The sequence below is a fragment of the Ascaphus truei genome, unplaced genomic scaffold (assembly GCF_040206685.1).
Source record: "Ascaphus truei isolate aAscTru1 unplaced genomic scaffold, aAscTru1.hap1 HAP1_SCAFFOLD_169, whole genome shotgun sequence".
Classification (NCBI taxonomy): domain Eukaryota; kingdom Metazoa; phylum Chordata; class Amphibia; order Anura; family Ascaphidae; genus Ascaphus; species Ascaphus truei.
This window is the reverse complement of record NW_027454584.1, coordinates 203,041-223,152: the sequence shown is the minus strand read 5'-3', so window position 1 is coordinate 223,152 and position 20,112 is coordinate 203,041. Positions and strand designations below refer to the sequence as shown.

At 43.7% G+C, this 20,112-nt stretch overlaps 1 long non-coding RNA gene across 1 annotated transcript; it reads left to right on the top strand.

Moving 5' to 3' along the window:
* The first annotated feature begins 2,753 nt into the window (after positions 1-2,753).
* Positions 2,754-6,696, top strand: LOC142476745 (uncharacterized). Its single transcript, XR_012791955.1, has 3 exons — positions 2,754-2,867; positions 3,350-3,437; positions 5,894-6,696. It is a non-coding gene; the product is annotated as an uncharacterized LOC142476745 (long non-coding RNA).
* The last annotated feature ends 13,416 nt before the right edge of the window (positions 6,697-20,112 follow it).

Sequence of the window (20,112 nt, the reverse complement as noted above, 5' to 3'; positions counted from 1 at the left end):
CCACCCACCCCCCCCACACACTGACTGACCCCCCCCCCACACACTGACTGACGCACCCACCCCCCCCACACACTGACTGACCCACCCACCCCCCCCCCACACACTTACTGACCCACCCACCCCCCCACACACTGACTGACCCACCCCCCCCCCCACACACTGACTGACCCACCCACCCCCCCCCCACACACTGACTGACCCACCAACCCCCCCCCCACACTGACTGACCCACCCACCCCCCCCACACACTGACTGACCCACCCACCCCCCCACACACTGACTGACCCACCCACCCCCCCTACACACTGACTCACCCACCCCCCCACACACTGACTGACCCACCCACCCCCCCACACACTGACTGACCCACCCACCCCCCCACACACTGACTGACCCACCCACCCCCCCCACACACTGACTGAACCCCCCACACACTGACTGACCCACCCACCCCCCCCCCACACACTGACTGAGCCACCCACCCCCCCCCACACACTGACTGACCCACCCACCCCCCCACACACTGACTGACCCACCCACCCCCCCACACACTGACTGACCCACCCACACCTCCCCGCACACTGACTGACTGACTGACCCACCCACACCTCCCCGCACACTGACTGACTGACCCACCCACACCTCCCCGCACACTGTCTGTCTGACTGACCCACCCACACACACCTCCACGCACAATGACTGACTGACCCACCCACCCACACTTCCCCGCACACTGACTGACTGACCCACCCACCCACACTTCCCCGCACACTGACTGACTGACCCACCCACACCTCCCCGCACACTGACTGACTGACCCACCCACACCTCCCCGCACACTGACTGACTGACCCACCCACACCTCCCCGCACACTGACTGACTGACCCACCCACACCTCCCCGCACACTGACTGACTGACCCACCCACACCTCCCCGCACACTGACTGACTGACCCACCCACACCTCCCCGCACACTGACTGACTGACCCACCCACACCTCCCCACACACTGACTGACTGACCCACCCACACCTCCCCGCACACACTGACTGACCCACCCACCCCCCACACACTGACTGACCCACCTACCCCCCCACACACTGACTGACCCACCCACCCCCCCCCCACACACTGACTGACCCACCCACCCCCCCCCCACACTGACTGACCCACCCACCCCCCCACACACTGACTGAACACACACTGACTGACCCACCCACCCCCCTACACACTGACTCACCCACCCCCCCACACACTGACTGACCCACCCACCCCCCCCACACACTGACTGACCCACCCACCCCCCCACACACTGACTGACCCACCCACCCCCGCCCCCCACACACTGACTGAACCCCCCACACACTGACTGACCCACCCACCCCCCCCCCACACACTGACTGACCCACCCACCCCCCCCCACACACTGACTGACACACTGACTGACCCACCCACCCCCCCACACACTGACTGACCCACCCACACCTCCCCGCACACTGACTGACTGACTGACCCACACCTCCCCGCACACTGACTGACTGACTGACCCACCCACACCTCCCCGCACACTCACTGACTGACCCACCCACACCTCCCCGCACACTGTCTGTCTGACTGACCCACCCACACACACCTCCACGCACAATGACTGACTGACCCACCCACCCACACTTCCCCGCACACTGACTGACTGACCCACCCACCCACACTTCCCCGCACACTGACTGACTGACCCACCCACACCTCCCCGCACACTGACTGACTGACCCACCCACACCTCCCCGCACACTGACTGACTGACCCACCCACACCTCCCCGCACACTGACTGACTGACCCACCCACACCTCCCCGCACACTGACTGACTGACCCACCCACACCTCCCCGCACACTGACTGACTGACCCACCCACACCTCCCCGCACACTGACTGACTGACCCACCCACACCTCCCCGCACACTGACTGACTGACCCACCCACACCTCCCCGCACACTGACTGACTGACCCACCCCTCCCCGCACACTGACTGACTCACCCACACCTCCCCACACACTGACTGACTGACCCACCCCTCCCCGCACACTGACTGACTCACCCACCCCTCCCCGCACACTGACTGACTCACCCACACCCCCCCGCACACTCTGACCCACCCAAACACTGACTGACACACACACTGACTTACACATACACACTGACTGACACACATACACACACTGACTGACACACACACACACACTGACTGACACACACACTGACTGACTGACTGACATACACACACACACACTGACTGACTGACTGACTGACTGACACACACACTGACACACATACACACAAGGAATTCACACTTAGTGCAAATAGCTAATACATGGGATGTGTGCCGAGCACGCGCATTCTAAGTCAAATTTATTTGCGTTTTGTAACTGAAATTGTATTTTGATTTTTAATTAAAACATCACCAACACAAATACAATTTATGTGACAAAAGTCAAAGAAGTTTCACTTACTATGCGCGTGCTCAGCACACACAGCTTTTTTTTTTTTTTTTAATGTTGCAGTGGTCTCAATTTTGTACTTTAAACTGTGAAGGGCTAACAAAGTTGAAGAGACAATGTTATATTGCTTAATCCTTATTGCATCGCCAGTTTACATTCTTAAGTCGGACGGCACGTGCTCCTAGAAAGTATGCCAAATTTCCTGTTCTTTTGGTGACCGGTTTAAATTCAAATAATGTTTATTAGCAATGTTTAGTAGTTAAGGTAAGAAATAATAAGTCTGTGCTTTGCATAATATAGAACTATTTGATTTGCAGAATGAATATCCTGCTCTTTCAAATCGTACATTATCTCTGAGTCCAAGTGCCTCTGGTAAGTTGTTTAGAACACTTAGCAATGTATTTCATTATCAATTTGCAGTGCAAGTTCATTTTACAATAATTTGGTGTACTCTGGGTGACAGAGATTTGGGAACAGGTACAGAGAAAAACAATCTTACCTAATTGATTGTCAAATCTGTAGTTAACCTGTTGAGAAGCAGACTTCACACACGTTTTGAATTATTTTTGAGTATGGAACGAGTAGATATACTGACATATTTATGGTATGATGACCAAGAGAGAACATCGATATAGGAAGGTGCAGTGCAGCAGGTTTTCTGTTATAGGTATTATTTTGTTACTCATCACAGCACAGTTTTCTCTTGCCAACTTACCTATGATATTATCTCACTTCAAATGTGTATTGACTGTCTAATTCCAATGAAAACAACATGTTTACAACAGAAGTAAATTACGACAGCCTGTCATTCCTATGACCAAATCTCGGTATATGAATTTTCATTCTGCTTCAAGGTTCTTTGGCTCAGAGGGGATACAGCTGGAGCCCAAGAGGTCCCAATACTTGGAGCTCACCTAGAAGAGTACAAAGGACCAACACCAGGTATGGTGAAATGACGGTAACTTCTAAAAAATGGAACAAAGGATTTAGTAACATAAGCTTTCTTCAGTACTCCTTAGTTTAATTTGAAACCTGATTTAGCTGTTGAGCAGCCAGTAAAAATCCATGTGTTTTTTCATTTCTTAACTATTTGTTTGAAAGCATAAATGTGCATTGTTTCTGTTTTTTGTTTTTAAAGGCACAATGTTTAGTATCAAATCCTGGTTTGGCTGTTGTTATTACCATCACAGTTTGGTTAATATATGGAGTCGTGATAAATGTTCCTGTAAAACATGTCACGAGAGCTGAATGTCAGATGTAAAAGAAGTACAGTACAAGCATAAATGCAACTGTACACATTATATTATCTCTCACCACATTTAACATGCATTCCAATTAGGGAGTGTTTACCGCATTCTCGTCCCTGAGCACTTCACTAATCTGCGGGTAGAGAATTTCTCCTATGGAAAAAGAGTACAATAGAAAGAAAGCCATGTTGATAAATGTCACGTAGATGCTTGAGTGTATGAAAGGGATCAACCACAAAACGGGTCTCTAAATACCTTTACAAGTCTGTAGGGGAGTGTCTTGATTGTTTATCACTTTCCCTTGACCGGGGACACATTTATGACCTGAAATCGAGGACTTTCATTTATTTCGACTTTAATCAGAGTATAAAAGACTCCATAAGTCTCTCCAAGTACTTAACCAGCACCATCATATTCCAGATAACCCCTCAGATATATACATATTAAATGTAATTTGTGGGTGAAATTAATGTATCTGCAACTGGTTACATGTAAAAATGTGTAGAATATCATTATAACAACCACGTACATTGGTTTGTACACCAACACATACTGTACAAAACATTTAATTCTTGCTAGCCTGTAGTTGTAAAGACATACCAACCCCATGGTAACTCCACTTAAATCTGGTTTTAATGGATCCTTTGGAGAGAACGTCCTTAGAATTGCAAATCTGAGTACACGCGATCCGTCTTGGTCGCCCCAGCTGTCATTTTCATATAAAGAATTAGAGAGCCGGCATTCCCTTATATATTTTAGTACATGGGCCTGCACTTGGAACCTAAGCTTTTGACACAGACGCAAGGCAGAACTTAACCAGGGTATTAACCTTACTAAATGTGTTCATCATACCGCACACAAAAGCAATATTTACTATATTGTGACTATATAAATTCAATTGAATAATAATTAAATGTTGAATCATAATTATTACTCCAGTAACTATATGGGGCAGACTTTGTAGCAGGCTTTCCAGAAATAACGAGACCACACACCAGGCAACCTGAATTCCAAGATGTATTGCAGGTAAGTGGTACAAACACCCAACGTTTCGGTCCTACAAACTGGACCGAAACGTCGGGTGTTTGTGCCACTTACCTGCAATACATCTTGGAATTCAGGTTGCCTGATGTGCGGTCTCGTTCTTTCTGGAAAGCCTGCTACAAAGTCTGCCCGGTGAGGATACTTTTGTCTATCTGCTTATTATGGGACAAGCACCTACAATCACTTTTATACACGAGAATGCCATCTGTTCATATATATATATATATATATATATAATATATATATATATATATATATATAGTCAATCGGTGCTAGAGGTATCATATGGTTCTCTTGGTGGCTCTAACAGGTTGTGGTGGTCCCTACTGACATGTCCTAGCACTGTGCTTGAGCTCAGAGGGATCGCGAGACTGAGATCCGTGTTCTGCATTCAGTTTCCATCCCCCCTACGCTCCTCACATTGAAGTGGCAGTTGTGAAGTGGGGGAAAAGTAGCCAGGGCGTGGCAGGTTCTCTTGCACTCTCCTAGGGGCTGAGGCCTATTGTTCATCAGGATTTTTACTGTTTCCCTTATGGAAATATGCAGCCCAGAAGACTCCCATTCATACACAAATACTACAGTATTACTACCAACTCTGACTCCAGTTAGGCATGTGGTGTATTTCTGTCTCTGTGCCGCACAGATTGTATTTACAGTAACTAATTTCACGTACATTTTGCTGAAGATGGCATCTCACCAGAGCTTGTAGTAAATAATACATTTGTAAAGCGTGGCGAATATTTGGAAATGTCACTAATTATTTGTTTGTGGCGGAAGTCCCAAATTGACCAGTTTTGCTCATTTGTGTAACATTTTTATCTCCAGTCGCGACATTAAAATAGAATACGTAGAACCTGCCAATGTATAAACTGTTGAAACTTCTCTTAAGGGTTAACGTGAAAGTTGTGTACATTCTAGTTATGATAAATTAAGTTAACCACATGCTCCATAGATCCTGGTAGATTAGTGAATGCCAGATATGGGGGGGGGGGGGGGGTGAAGAAGTAACAGCATTAGAGACCCCCTGTATTTGTCTTTTTCATCTCTTTGTATTTGTGAAGAGTTATGGGATATTAAAGATTTCTAAAATACTGCTCTTCTTTTTAGCATCTACAGGAAATTGAGCTACAAGTAAGATATTGACTCGGCTGCTGAGAACTGCAAGATCATTTTTGAAATATGTATATTTTTGTACTGATTCATGCTTAAGCAATCCCTTTGCTGGTTGCATTTTATCCTAAGAGTAAATCATTAAAGTCCTTTTAGGTTGCCTACAAATGTAGGCAAATCTAGCATTCCTGGAGCCACGGCAGAAAAAAAACAAACATCCCTAGGCTCCAGGGAAGGTAAAAGCCACGGCTTCCTGTGGGAGAGGGTTCATTCCTTGTATCTGTCCCTAGGCACTATCGATGCCTGCTGCCGGGGAACGCTGTGGTCACAAGCCTGTGGCTTTCCTAGCTTATAGGTAAATTTAGTTTAGCTACACCTGTATTAAGCATCTGCACATTTTACAACGGGAGTCCACAGCTGTACATCTCCAGTTTCTGCATTGTCCCTTATGTAGGTGAAGGTGGATATTGCTCTCCATCGCCTATCTCCCAGGAGCTATAATACGCACGTGAAAATGTTGTCATAGAACTCAGTTGGTCATGTCATGAGATGCGCCGTAACATCACGGAATCCAACATTTCCATTCTTGACGCGTATTTCGTGTGCCGACTGAGAATAAACCTGTAAACCTTTTGTGTGGATAGGAAGTCTCAGCTATATTACTAACGTGTTAAGTGGATTTGAAATGCAGATTTGGGGAAATCTGAATTCGCCGCATTTTATCCTTTTTTTACTTCCAATTAGCAAGTAAATTCAGTTGAGTTGAAAAGCATGGTTTTAATGTTAGGATACATTTTTAATCGAGGCAATTGTGTAACTGATAACGGGATATTCCTGTAATGTACATGTTTTTTTTTTATTTTAACTGCCACTTAGTGTGTCTAGTTCAACTGTTTCTTAATTGTAAAAACATTTCTATTTAGATCCGTTTTATCCAAATGTAATACTTATTTTAAATATTGTGGCGATTCTTTTCTTTTTTTTAAATTTTTTTATTATTATTTTAAAACACCGATTGCCCAGTTATACAAATACTATGGAAACCTCAACATTTATGCTGAAAGATGTAAATATTTTCAACAGTATGGTTGTGTTCACTAAACCTGTATATGGTTACTTTTATACAGTATTTGTTCAATGTAATGTTTTTGTGAGTTAATATTGTGGAACTGTCATTAAACTTTGTAGTTTACTATATAAAATACTTCGTCTTGTATAGTTATTGTTTTTGTATGTCCAGATTTTGTGAAAATATTCATGTTCTCAAAAAAAAGCAAGAAAGTTATATTTCCTGAAATTGAAGTTTACTGCACGATCCTAACACACTACACCTGTATAGCAAGTCCTCTACTATACGTTCTCACCATATATAAGGCCAGCATTTAGCAACAAGTCACGTTCATTCAACACTGAATGATGCATAAAATATACCTGGCTGTTAGAGGGCATACTTTTTACAATAACTTGTTCTCCTTGAATTATTCTAAGGATTTTGTATTGGGTGCAAGAATGTAAACTGGTTTGGCATTCCCTTCCGTAGGTGTAAAATGTATTACTTTGCCTCATAATGTATTGTTTTTTTAATCTGTAGCCTGCCTTTACATGCACAATCCTAGTTTACCAAAACATATATACAGCTCAACCCCATTATAAGGCGATCCGTTACAACGCGAATCTGCTTATACCGCGATGCAAGCGTGGCTCCCACTTTTCTTATTTATGAATACTTAACACGATTATTGATATCTTAAATACTTTCTTGTACAATGCATACAATTATACATTATTTCTAACGCGATCTGCTTATAGCGCGATGTGATTCTTTGGACCCCAAGAAAAGCGTTATAAGGGGGTTGAGCGGTATAATGAAAATGTAGCAATGAAATGGTCTTTGTTTAAACAAATGTAATCAGACTTTAAAACATGTCTGCTTTAACTTCTTTTAAGTAAAATTTTATTTTCATCAAGGACCTCTTAATGAGGGGGTGGGAGTCTTCTCAATTACGCATTCAATCTTTAATTGCCAAGACCTTGATTTTTCTTGGACCTCTAACCATAACATTGAAGAAGGTGTAATGAAGGGAGCTTTGCTTGTGCTTATTCATTAAGGCTTGATAAAGATTACTTTGGTACAGTAACTGAAATGTCAAATATTAATGTTTTGAGTGCCTGTTTCTGGTTTTCATATTCTTTTCATAGGCAGAGATACTAGGGTTTAGTTAATCTTGAAATTCCTTTCAGATTTAGCAGGTCAATCAATGTCAGACTGTTCTTGGAACAACCAGTGCTGTGTCGTCATGGTTTTAGTACAGCAGTGTTATTTTGTTGATATGTGAACCTTCAGTTGCTTAGGTACTTGCAAAGAATATTACTATATAAGTGGTAACACAACCATTATTGTACATAGCATCCCCTGGGGTTACAGATGGGACAATGGGGGTTATTAATTCATCTGTAATGGCACCATCGAGTGGAAATTGCCATTGACATCCATGGGAGTTTGTGTGCCATAGTGCCTCTATCGGCTCCATCTCAATTGAATGAATAACACCCAATATGTATTTTGTACACTCCCTAAGCAAAATAAGTGGTTTGACGTAAACTTAATTAGAGAATAAACAAATATATACAGTATAGATATAGGCAGCAACGTTAAAAATTCTAGGGAAATTACCTCTGCGCTGGGCTGTGATCGTGCTTGGCCGCACTTGAGCCGCGGTCCACCACGTGATGCACGGGGAACTTGTATCGCGCCTCATCTGTATATAGATCTAGGTCATACACTTTTCATTGATCACATCATGGGTGAAGGGGATCAGGATAAATATCTAGCTCTGGGTCTTTTCAATATTTGACATTCTTCTGAAGTTTTCCAACTCTTGACAAATATACACAATGTTGGTCAGAGATACGAAGTTTAACTTGGGTGGATATTCTCTTTGTTTTTTATTATAACGGATGCAGTTCTTTAATGCGTGCTAATATCTGTTCCAAATCTACCTGTAATCTTTCAGGAACCCTATACAAAGCAACGTACAGATTCCTTTTTATCTACTTCTAAAACTTGTCACAATTTTTGTATAATCTTGTAACTTTGACCCAGTTAATCGAAAAATCATAAACTCCCTCGACAAAATAATTAAATCAATGCTTCTCATTGATTGTAGGTGGACTGCAAATATTATAAATTTTACTTCAAGTAGCTGTATACCACAGTGCATTTATTTTCTATCACCACTGAAGATCTAATGATTAGATTAGTTTATGCTATATTTACGGGTATTATATATACACCGATTTTTATTGCTAGTGTTTATTTTTATATTTATCACTAATGTATCCACCTTTAATATTTATACTGGTTTGTTTTTGTTAGTTTTGTATAGCACACAGTGCATTTTATGCGATTTTAGTATTGATTATATCATTTTTCTAACAATAATATCATACTATTAGCCGTTTTCGATTGTGTGTTGAATCAGCAGAGCTGATTCCAGTCTTCTTTGAGCTTTTTTCGCCGTGTTTACGTGGACTTTGCCCTATAAAACTGGCTATGACACATCAACCAATCAACTCCTGAGGAAGTCACGCAACGTGACGAAACGCGTAGAGACATGGTGACGTCATCTCAGGCGGGCGTGTGGGAGGAGGTACTGTGTTCTCGTTACCTTTCAGCTGCTCTGCCTGTATTTCCAACGGTGCATTACAGAAGGAAGCTCTTTTGAGCACTTGAAACGCTGCAGGGCTCGTGGCAGGAGTCAGATGCAGCTACACCAGATGCACAGTATCACTATGCCCCCCACCCCCCCCCCCCCCTGCTCCTGTAGATGACGCCCCATACAGTTTCTCTCCAATGTACATGTTATTTTAACCTTTTGTAAGTGTATCTCCTAAGGACACTCTCCTTAATAAATTTACCCATTTTTGTACACAGTTACGCGCTATGAAGCGTGTGCTTTTTTTTGTGTTATGTATTAAAATATATTGAGAATTAAAAAAAATATATATATATATTATATACATATAACCCCTCTTTATTTTACCTCAGATTATATGGCCTATCACTGAGGTGGGAGCCTGAGTCCTATGGGTTATTGTTTAATTCTTATAGTGTGAGCTACATGTTGTGTGAGACTGTAGTGACAAGATACAACACAGTGGTAATGAATTATAACAATTTTTATATTCTCATAGCTATAATTTGTGGTGTTGCATATCTCATATGAATTAGTACGGTGACTTAATCTCAGAATCACTCCATACACATATTTAAGCAAACTATACCAACAGTGCGAACGCTGTGCAAACAAATAATAACTTTTATTTCTGTCTGGCCTCCCAATCATGGGGTACTGGCCTGTAGATCCTGGTGCGCTAGCACAATCGTTGCAGCTCATAAACTGTGTGTGTGTTGCAGGCCTGGTGCTTCATAAAGATCAAACTGATGGCAATATAACTGCAGTTTAAATCCTTTGTGGGTTAGCTCACCCACTCCAACCTGGTGTAATTCATGCACAGCCGGGCTCCCTAATCTCTCTCTGTAGTAGCCTCACTCCCTCGGCTCCCTTTCCAACTGTCACTCCACTGGCTAAGCACAGTCACATGGTCCAGTGGAATGTAATTCTTAAAGGGGCCATGTCCTGTGCTGATAGCAGATACAGGGGGTTACAGTAGTATCAATCACAAAATCTGAGTGGGAATCAGGTAGTCCATGTGTAATCCCAAATAGTAAAGTGAATCCAAGTTTCCTCCGTGGATTAGTCTGAGTTACTGGTATCCTCTGAGAACATATTGAATGGGTGAAATGACATCACAATACCGTGCAGGTCATAGTACAATGAGTAATGGAATGGAGTGTTGTTCTAAGGTTCTAAGGTTTCTATGTTTCTTTATGAAGTTCAGATGCATCAGACCTTGACTCAACAGTGATTATCCCTGAAGCCTTTCATATTCTCTCCACACAACTTTCTGCTGAGGTCTGTCACTTTTATCTTACTTATTTATGGTACCAACGTCTCCGTCTGCTGATGAAGGCCCCATAGCTGACCAAAACATTGGTATCATTTCTTGACCACAATACAAACTTTTTTGATTCACTCAGTGTGCTGTGTCCTTTATCCAAGTTCCTGCCTGGGTATTGTACGGTATATATGGTTAATCGTAGATACATGCTGGGCTGCCAAGAGTGAGTTCGGGCCCTGGTGAAATGTTTTTTTCCGGGACACTTAGCAGCTCTTTTCTCTCCCGCACTTAGATGTGTGGCCGCCTCTTTGCTTACGGCCTCCTTCTCCATCTGAACCACAGCGTAAAATGACGCCGCTGACGTCACCGTGACGGTGTCGCGTTGCCATGATAACACGACGTTCTGATGTCATTTAATACTGCGGTTCAGAAGGAGAAGGAGGGCGGCAGCAAGGAGTGACAAATAATGATACTACCGAGAAAGCGAAAACATGCAATATAGTCGGGTCCCGGGCCCCCTTTCAGACCCTGTTAATTTGTACCAGCTTCTCCCCCCTTTTCCTTTGTAGTGGTGTGTGTGCACATTTTAAGTTTTGGTGGGTGAAAAAGGCAACAAAAAACCTCCATCGTTAGCATATAGCCAATAAAGAATATCACTTGTGAGCACAATCACATGTCTTAGACAGGTCTACAAACCTGCCTTTCACCATTATCATCTAGCATACAGTGCTTCCACTGCAGCAAGGGATTCTGGGATATGAATGTGCTCACAAGTGATATTCTTTATTGGCTATATGCTAACGCTGGAGATTTTTTGTTGCCTTTTTCACCCACCATGACTTAAAATGTGTTAGGTAAATCCACCCAGCCTTGAAAATTGCAAAGCCAGTACAACAAACCTCACATTGATGAGACCCATTAAGGTTGAAGCATGTCTGTGCGTGGTTTGACTGGCTTTGCATCTAATCCCATGCTGTGCGTAAAAGCTGTGTGAACAGCAGAGCATTTGCTTATATGGGGTCCATGTAAATGGATTTCAGGCAAAAGGTGACACATTGTGTGCTCATTTGCATGTAATTTCCCAGAATCCCTTGCTGCAGTGGAAGCACTGTATGTTAGGTGATAATGGTTGAAAGGCGGGGTTGCAGACCTGTCTAAGACATGTGAATGTGCTCACAATTTATATTTTCATTTGCTATATACTGTGTGTGTGTGTGTGTGTGTGTGTGTGTGTGTGTGTGTGTGTGTGTGTGTGTGTGTGTGTGTGTGTGTGTGTGTGTGTGTGTGTGTGTGTGTGTGTGTGTGTGTGTGTGTGTGTGTGTGTGTGTGTGTGTGTGTGTATCTTCCAAATGTTTACTAACAATGCAGTTGCCCACAAGATGGGGACATTTGAGAATCTCTGCGCTTTACTGCATATGGACCCCATTATTATCTGTTGCAGCAATGAAAACTTGAAATAGATTAATAAACTATACATAAGAATTTTTGTTGTAAGTGAAAAATTATAAACTAATCACCGTAAAAAAAAAAAAAAAGAAGAATTGTACTGACTGTTAAGCACCCCTTCCTATAACTTTCATCACTAAGCTATGAGATAAAGAAAAAAGACACAATGGGAACCACAAAAAAAAGTGCACAGACAGGCACCTAATTCAGATGTGTCCCTTAATTTTTTTTTTTAATATATACAAAGGAGAGCACTGGAAAAACAAAATAAATAAACACAGATTTTACCAACAAATTAACATGGAGAACTGGATTCTTCAGGTCCTTAAATATAAAAAAACATATATAGGTTATTTGTAAATTCACACAGTGGTTCTTCCAGCATCTTAATATATTCATATAATCCAGCACATGTATATGTACTTGTTTATATATGAAATCATTTTATACAAAGTTATCTACAACCATTTTTCCGTATACTGCACTGTTCATTTTTAGTAAGTATTACAGTCCTTCCAAACGAAGACCGATACAAAACAGTCTTATTGCAATATATTTACTTCGCTTTGGATGTGTAATCAAGGCTGGCATTATTGAACGCTCTTTTGTGCAGTTGTATTCATGTTTCACACTACTGCAAACATCTTTACCAGTGAGATGAAAGAGCTTTCAGCACACTCATTTTCTACTACTACTGTAAGACCTAAGGAAGGTCCCACAGTCAGTAAATAAGGCTACTAACAATTGGTCATGAGGGATCTGTGCTTGTACCTTTTCTCATCTCAGTACTAAAAGAATCTAGAGGCCGTTGACCTGTTAAAGTGAGCTCCCTATCATGTTTTCTTTCAACATGCTTCCTTTATATTCTTCTTGTTTATTGCTCAGTATATTATTTTCGCAATTACACTTTTTCCGTTCGTGGTATATGCCAAGTACAGATGATGCAAGTACCCCAGATCATATTAAGCACAAAAAAATCCCAGTCAGCAGATCACAAATTCTGCTTCGGGTGGGTCAATCAGTTTGATTTTGGTCCTCTGTAGATATGTTTCTTGTTTTATGTATAGCCTGGCCTTCGGCAGCTATTGCTAATTCTGGGCCTTTCCTCTGTCAGTCCTGTTAGAACGGGCAGTGGAAAGGTTCATTCCTTCAGTTAGCCTGTTTGTGAGTTTCAGCTCTGAAGTATTGTAGCAATATTCAGAGGCGGGCCTAAGCAACCTTTGAGCATGTTAATCCAAAGGGTGGATATGGGTTGGAACACCCCCGGATGTGTGTGTGAGACAATCGTTATCCAGCTTTGAGTTGTAATGATTCAAAGTTAGAGACACTCCCTGAGGATATTCAAATTGAGACATGTCTCCAAAAATATAGTATGTTTGTTAGTGATCAGGAGTTAGTCTTCAGAGAGAGCTGAGAGAGATAGCAAGCCAAGAAGAGTTCTCTCCCTCCTTCCCCACCTGGGTGAGGAGGGAGGGGAATTTAAGCTGCCATGAGCAGAGGGGCAGAGATTACTCCAAGCCTGTGATATCATGCTGTATGCTGTCTGCACATCTATGCTGCTCTGAATAAAGATCCACAGAAAAGAAGCTGCTGTGTGTGTCCCTGTGTATGGAGAATGGAGTGTCAGTGGGGGTCTCTCCTCTGTAGACCCAGGGGATCCCTGCTGGCTGGAGGCACTGTGCACCCTGAGAGAACAAGGTAACCTGTCCCACACCACACCTCCTGTCCCTGTCCTGGGTTCTCCCCACAACACCGCGGAGCACTCAGCCCTCCTGTTTACCAGCAGGTCACAGCACCCAGACCACTCAGTGACCAGAAGGAGTGTACCCCCAATCTCATGTCAGGTGGGGTACCATAGAAGGGTTACATATGTATTAGGTGGTAGAGCCTGATTGGGTCGTCATGGATCATATCCTCTGCGGCATTGCTTTCAGCTTTTAACTGCTCACTGTTGAGGTATATGCTGGATCTAGATACGATATTGCCAGGCTTCAGGGGTTTTCTGTCCTCCACACAATCTTGAGCATCTATATGGCAGGCTTTCTTTTTTTTATTTTTCCTGGGCTTTTTAGGGCTGAGGTCCAGTGCTGCATAACACACTTGTTCCTCAAATTCCACCTGAAGAATATAGTAAACAAATAAAATAAAAGGAAAATGTGATCAACAGTCTTTCTTTCAAAGTTTGTAATAAAATAATAATAAAATATGCCAATTTATGTCTGTAGAACAAAAAAAAATCAAAGTAACATCTCTTCCAAGGTAGAAAAAATGGGGAATCTTTTTCCTTGAAAAAGCACCATAGGTGGCGTGAAATGCGTGGGTGGAGTTTTTTCACTGTCTTTATGTTTTTTATGTAGCCTAATAAATTGTTTTTAATTTTCTATGGCTGGTGGGTTTCCCCATTTTTTTCTACCTTGGAGCAGCTGTTACTTTGATCCTTTTTTGTTCTGTCTACTTTTTTGATCGAGGAAACGCCACCGGGGGCAAACCGGAGGACGCACACAGTTTAGCAGCAGCCATGCTAGCAGCTTCAATCCAAAGGAGTCACAGGGCGGTGCTTAATAGTGAGTAGAGGCTACTCACACCGGCTTAACCGAGGACTCAGGGATTTTTGCTTATAGCTCTATAAAACATCTCCCTTATACATTATGTCTCCTCCTGTTCTCCAGTACAATTCGATTTGATATAGCTGCAGCAGACCTTCCGTTATAACCCGATTTTTCTCCTCACGTGCCACCTGACTTCCTCTTTCTTTCTTCGTCTGCTTTCTGGGTAAACTTTATAGCTATCTGACTCTCCTTATCTGCTACCAACCAGGCTATGTGCATTATGATGGCACGTGCCAGATACAAAGCCTACCAGTTACAGCACATGGAACATAACGTTCCTAGCAGCACCCTCTTTGGAATGTTCGAGAGGATCCAAACCATGACTATGGTTTTTATACATAAAGTAAACCTTCCAAGTTTGGTTGCCCTAGGTCTTATAGTTTGGCGTGCATAATGAGAGAGAGAGAGAGAGAGAGAGAGAGAGAGAGAGAGAGAGAGAGAGAGAGAGAGAGAGAAGAGAGAGAAGAGAGAGAATAGATATTGCTTTTAAAACGCTTTTATTCCTTAATCTGACCAGTCAAGACTTTCTACCACATCAGCCTCACCAATGTATACATCTTCCTTTACCTCATCCAGGCTGTGTCAAGCGTATAGTAATGATTACACATTGAAAATGTGAAGCTGTTCAGAGTTCTCTACTGTGATCAGAGTATTCGTGTATGTTTGTGTCTTGCTTGAAAATATAAAATAGAAGACAGCACCTGGAATTCTTCTGTTTCTCTCTTGGGGTGTTGCCATCTGTTCATAACAACATTCATCTATGCGCCCATAAAAAGAAAAAAAAATGATTAAATGCTTTTTTTTTTTTTTTTTTTAAAGGCTAAAGACCTAATAACTTTAATAAAGAAGAAAGCAGATTTAAGCTGATACCACCATAAATCTCTTTAAATCACAGAATAGTAATCTACTGCAGTTTTAACTTGTGTTAATAAGAACGGCATAGAATTGGCATTATCTGGTGATGTAACCTCAATGTTGATGACATCAGTCAACATTTGTATTAGGTTCTTTTGTACGTGCACACACAGGGTCCCTGTGATCTGCTGCAGCTGACATAATTAGAAATGGCTATATGTCAAAGTTATTGGTTTATATATAAAAAAATAAATAAGGGGTGGGTACATTTACAAATGTTATCTCTAAGTACTGTCTGTGTAAAAATGGTACCAAGAAAATGGACTGAATCTGAAAATTGCCGATCCTTGGACGCCTGATGGGAGCTTTGTTACAAGATTAATTACTGATCATTACCCTCTTAGCAATAATGTCCCCCCTGCAGAGGAAATCCAAGCCGTTTGTTTTGTTGTTTTCTTTAATTTTTTTAAATACAGAATTCAAGCAGGGGGTCTCCGGAGTGGAACCCCATTAATTTCACATCTGGGGACCCCCTGCTTCCAGAGGTACTTACCTCCGTGGTGGGTGCCGGAAGCCACTCCAGGGTTCACATTACGACTGCTTTTCAAAGCTCGCGAGCCAATAGGAAGCCGTAATGTCATCAGGTGCAACTTCCTATTGGCCCATGTGATCGGGGGCTTTAAACTGCAGAAAACTGCAGGAGATACAGGCACCCCCTTCGGAGGACAGTATCTTCGGAAGCAGGGGGACCCCAGAGCTGAAATTAACGGGGTTCTGCTCCCGAGACCGTCTGCTTCATTCTTGTATTAAAGAAATGAAGGGGGGGGGGGGGCGGTTTGGATCTGTCCTCTAAAACCTCATCTGAAAATGATTTAGATCAATGCAGAGAGAAGCTTTACTATTAGCAATTAAAAGGGATATTGAAATACTGTATATATATACATACATACACTGGTTGTGGGGCAATAACCTGTCTGTGATTGAGAATGTGTGCTTGTCCGTTACATCCTCAGTAGATTATTATTCTCTTTGTCTACACTCTGATTTTTCCCTGTAAATAATCTTCTATTCATTTACCTCCTATTTTGAATATACGTCTTAATGTAGTACTGTACTTTTATTGCTGCAATCCTATTATATGTAGCCCTGGTAAGAAATGGTGCTATAGTTCTATCCTTCTCCTGGTATAATCCCTGGTAAGGGCAGGTTGCCTGGAGTTATAATGGGTTCCCCCCACTTCAAGCACTTGCCCTGAGTGGTGGAGGTAGGTCACCTGACCCTGTGTCAAAGCAAGAGACACAGGGGCGGTGCCTGCTGAGATCATAAAAGAGCAGTGCATTTCCTATTTAGTGTGTTCTGTTCTGTCAGTCTGAGAGTAGTGAGTGAGTGAGTTAGTGAGGAGAGGAGTGATCAGCTCATGAGTAGAGCTGAAATAGCTGTAGTTAGTGAGGTGGACCAAATACCTCTCACCCTGCTTAGGGGGTGAGGGAAGAGCTAGCCCCACTCTGGATGCCCTTTGGGTCCAGAGTGACGGCAGGGAACATCATAAGGGAGAACAGTTAGTGGACTGTGCATCAACTGTACCTGTCGGCTGCTGCTGCTGCTGCCCAAGAGAATAAAGAGACTGCTGCTTTTAAAGATAATCCGTGTGTGAGACTGGAATCTCTCATCCCTGTGGGGAATCTCTGTGGTAAGGATTCCTCCCCGCATTCCTGGGGCTTACTATAGATGGAGGCGCTTGTTACGCCGGTGCTGCCCGCAGACCAGACCCGTCCCCTGAGCTGAAGGGGGAAGTGGTAATACACGCACCCGCAGCAAAGGGAGCGTGTCCGTAGTGTGGTATGAAGCGTTGCCAGGCCAGGTGTAGTAAGGTAGACAATACTTGCCGGTACCGGTTGTAGAGATAGAGTGAATGATGCCTTTCCGAAGTCAGGGAGTGGAGAGTGGAGATAGGTCGTAGTCCAAGCCGAGTTCAAGGGGTTACCAGAGTGAGCGTTGTCCAAGGAGTGCCGAGATCGAGAGCCAGAGGCGTAGTCGTACGAGCTGCGTCAGAACCTGTGAAAACACTGAGAGAATCCAGAAGTACTTCCATACAGAGACTATGTCGAGCAAAGACTGAGCAGAGAGGAGCTAGATAAAGCAGGAAGGTCTAATTAGGAACGGAGGCGGGACAGGAAGAGCTACAGGGAGACACTGCAGATTGGTGCAGGCATAACAGGCCAGGTGAGTCTTGTTAGTAACCTGAGTATGCCCGTGCAGTGTGCGGGGGCGGAGCCTGAGGTCCGGGGGACGGGAATAAGAGTGTGCAGACTGAGCTTGCTCCGTAACTCGTGTACGCGTGTGAACAGAGCCAGTGGATGGTGCAGGTGTGCGTGCAGGAGGGCGTGGGCGCGCCCGGCGCTGTGCAGAGGAATCGCCGAGGGGAGTGATTCCGCGACGCGTGTTGAAGGCCATCTTCCATTCATCCCCCTTCCTGATGCGCACCAGGTTATAGGCACCATGTAGATCTAACTTGGAAAAAATCTTGGCCCCCTGTAATTTATCGAACAGTTCGGTAATAAGGGGAAGGGGTAACGATTTTTAATAGTGATGTGGTTTAAACCCCTGTAGTCGATGCAAGGCCTCAACGATCCGTCCTTTTTCTTGACGAAGAAAAACCCAGCCCCTGCTGGGGAATTGGAGTGACGAATAAAGCCTTTCTTGAGATTCTCCTGGATATATTCATCCATAGCGTGAGATTCTGGTAACGACAAGGGGTAGGTCTTGGACTTGGGTAGGGAGTAGAGTTTTGGGAAGCAAGGAGCACAGCTGAAGTAGAAGTCTGCAGGGAGAATCCTGTAGAAAAAATGAATAAAGGGCACAACTCCTTGCTAAAACTGAGGGTGATTTATTGGATAAATGCACAGGGACAGAAACACAGCCCACAACCGACATGTTTCGTCCCACGGGACTTTATCAAGGTGTACCACATCACTATACCTCCTTACCTTTAATACACCCGTTTTGCGCCAAAATCGCCCAACCGAGTACACTGCGCATGCGCGCCGGCGAAGCGTCGCATCTCTGTGACATCGCCTCCCCTCTGGCACTAGTCCTAGAGTCAGAGACCACGTCACTGGGATGCGTCCGTTTCCACCCTGGAACGCATGCCAGCTGTGCTCCTATTGGGCGAAGGCGGAAGAGGGATGAAAGCTACATTTTTTTACACTCAACAACTTTATTAATGTTAAAAAAAGAGACAAACATATTTTGCCCATAGCTAAACTTTGCAAACAGACACAGTGCTACTTTAGTTTAGGATTACATTAAAAACAAACACTAATCACATTGAATAACCTTTGATAAATAAAGAGAAAGAAGATGTTTTAAGCAGTCACAAAGCTACATTTAGACTTCAATCATTTTAGAAGACTATATTCTAATCTAAGTAGATAAGTGTATTTAGGGAAGTGTATATGTTAAGGGGGGTAAGCAGGGTAAACCATATCTGCGGTAGTCGCGCTGACTGACCGCTAGGTCCCATGTTCATGTCCCCCCTTGACCTAGTATTATATACATGCTGGAATTATTTATAGAAGTTCCTATCTACCTATATGCTGTAATACAGCTTGTGAGTCCATACACTTGTATGAGCGTCAATCTCTACGTTTATACATATTGGGTAGGGAGTAACCGGGAACTAGATCGATCGGACAATCGTAAGTCCTGTGTGGCGGCAAGAGGTCTGACTGTACCTTATTGAAAACGTCCCGGAATTGATGGTAAATGGAAGGTAGAATAACTTCGGGAACAGAGGTATTGGCCAGCAGTTGATGAGTCTCGTCTGACCTCGGCCTCCAGGAAATGGGAGCAGAGGAAGTCCAGTCAATGAGAGGATTGTTAAGCTGTAGCCAAGGAAGACCAAGGGTGATGGGTATCCCAGGAGCGTGAGTGGCATCGAGAACTAAGATCTCCTTGTGCAGATGTGAGGACAGAAGCAAGGGAGCCGTCTCTAAGGAGATGTGGGCCGGGGTAAGAGGACGTCCATCGATACAGACGAGTGCGATGGGAACCTTCTTTCTCACGAGTGGTATGCGGTTTAACCTGGCGAATTCAAGATCCACGAAGTTTCCTCCAGCTCCTGAGTCAATGAAAGCGGCGGTAGAAGTCTTGAACTTATCGCCTGAAAGGGAGACTCTAAGTCTGTGGTTCCGAGAGGGGGTAACCAGGCTCACTAATAAAGGTCAAGCCACTTGGCTGCCAGAATGCCCTGCTTCAGCACAGACCAGAAAGGCATTGTGATAAGCGTATCCCCGGTATAGTCAGGGGTTAATGGGAGTCGTCCCCGTCCCCCCAGTATACGGC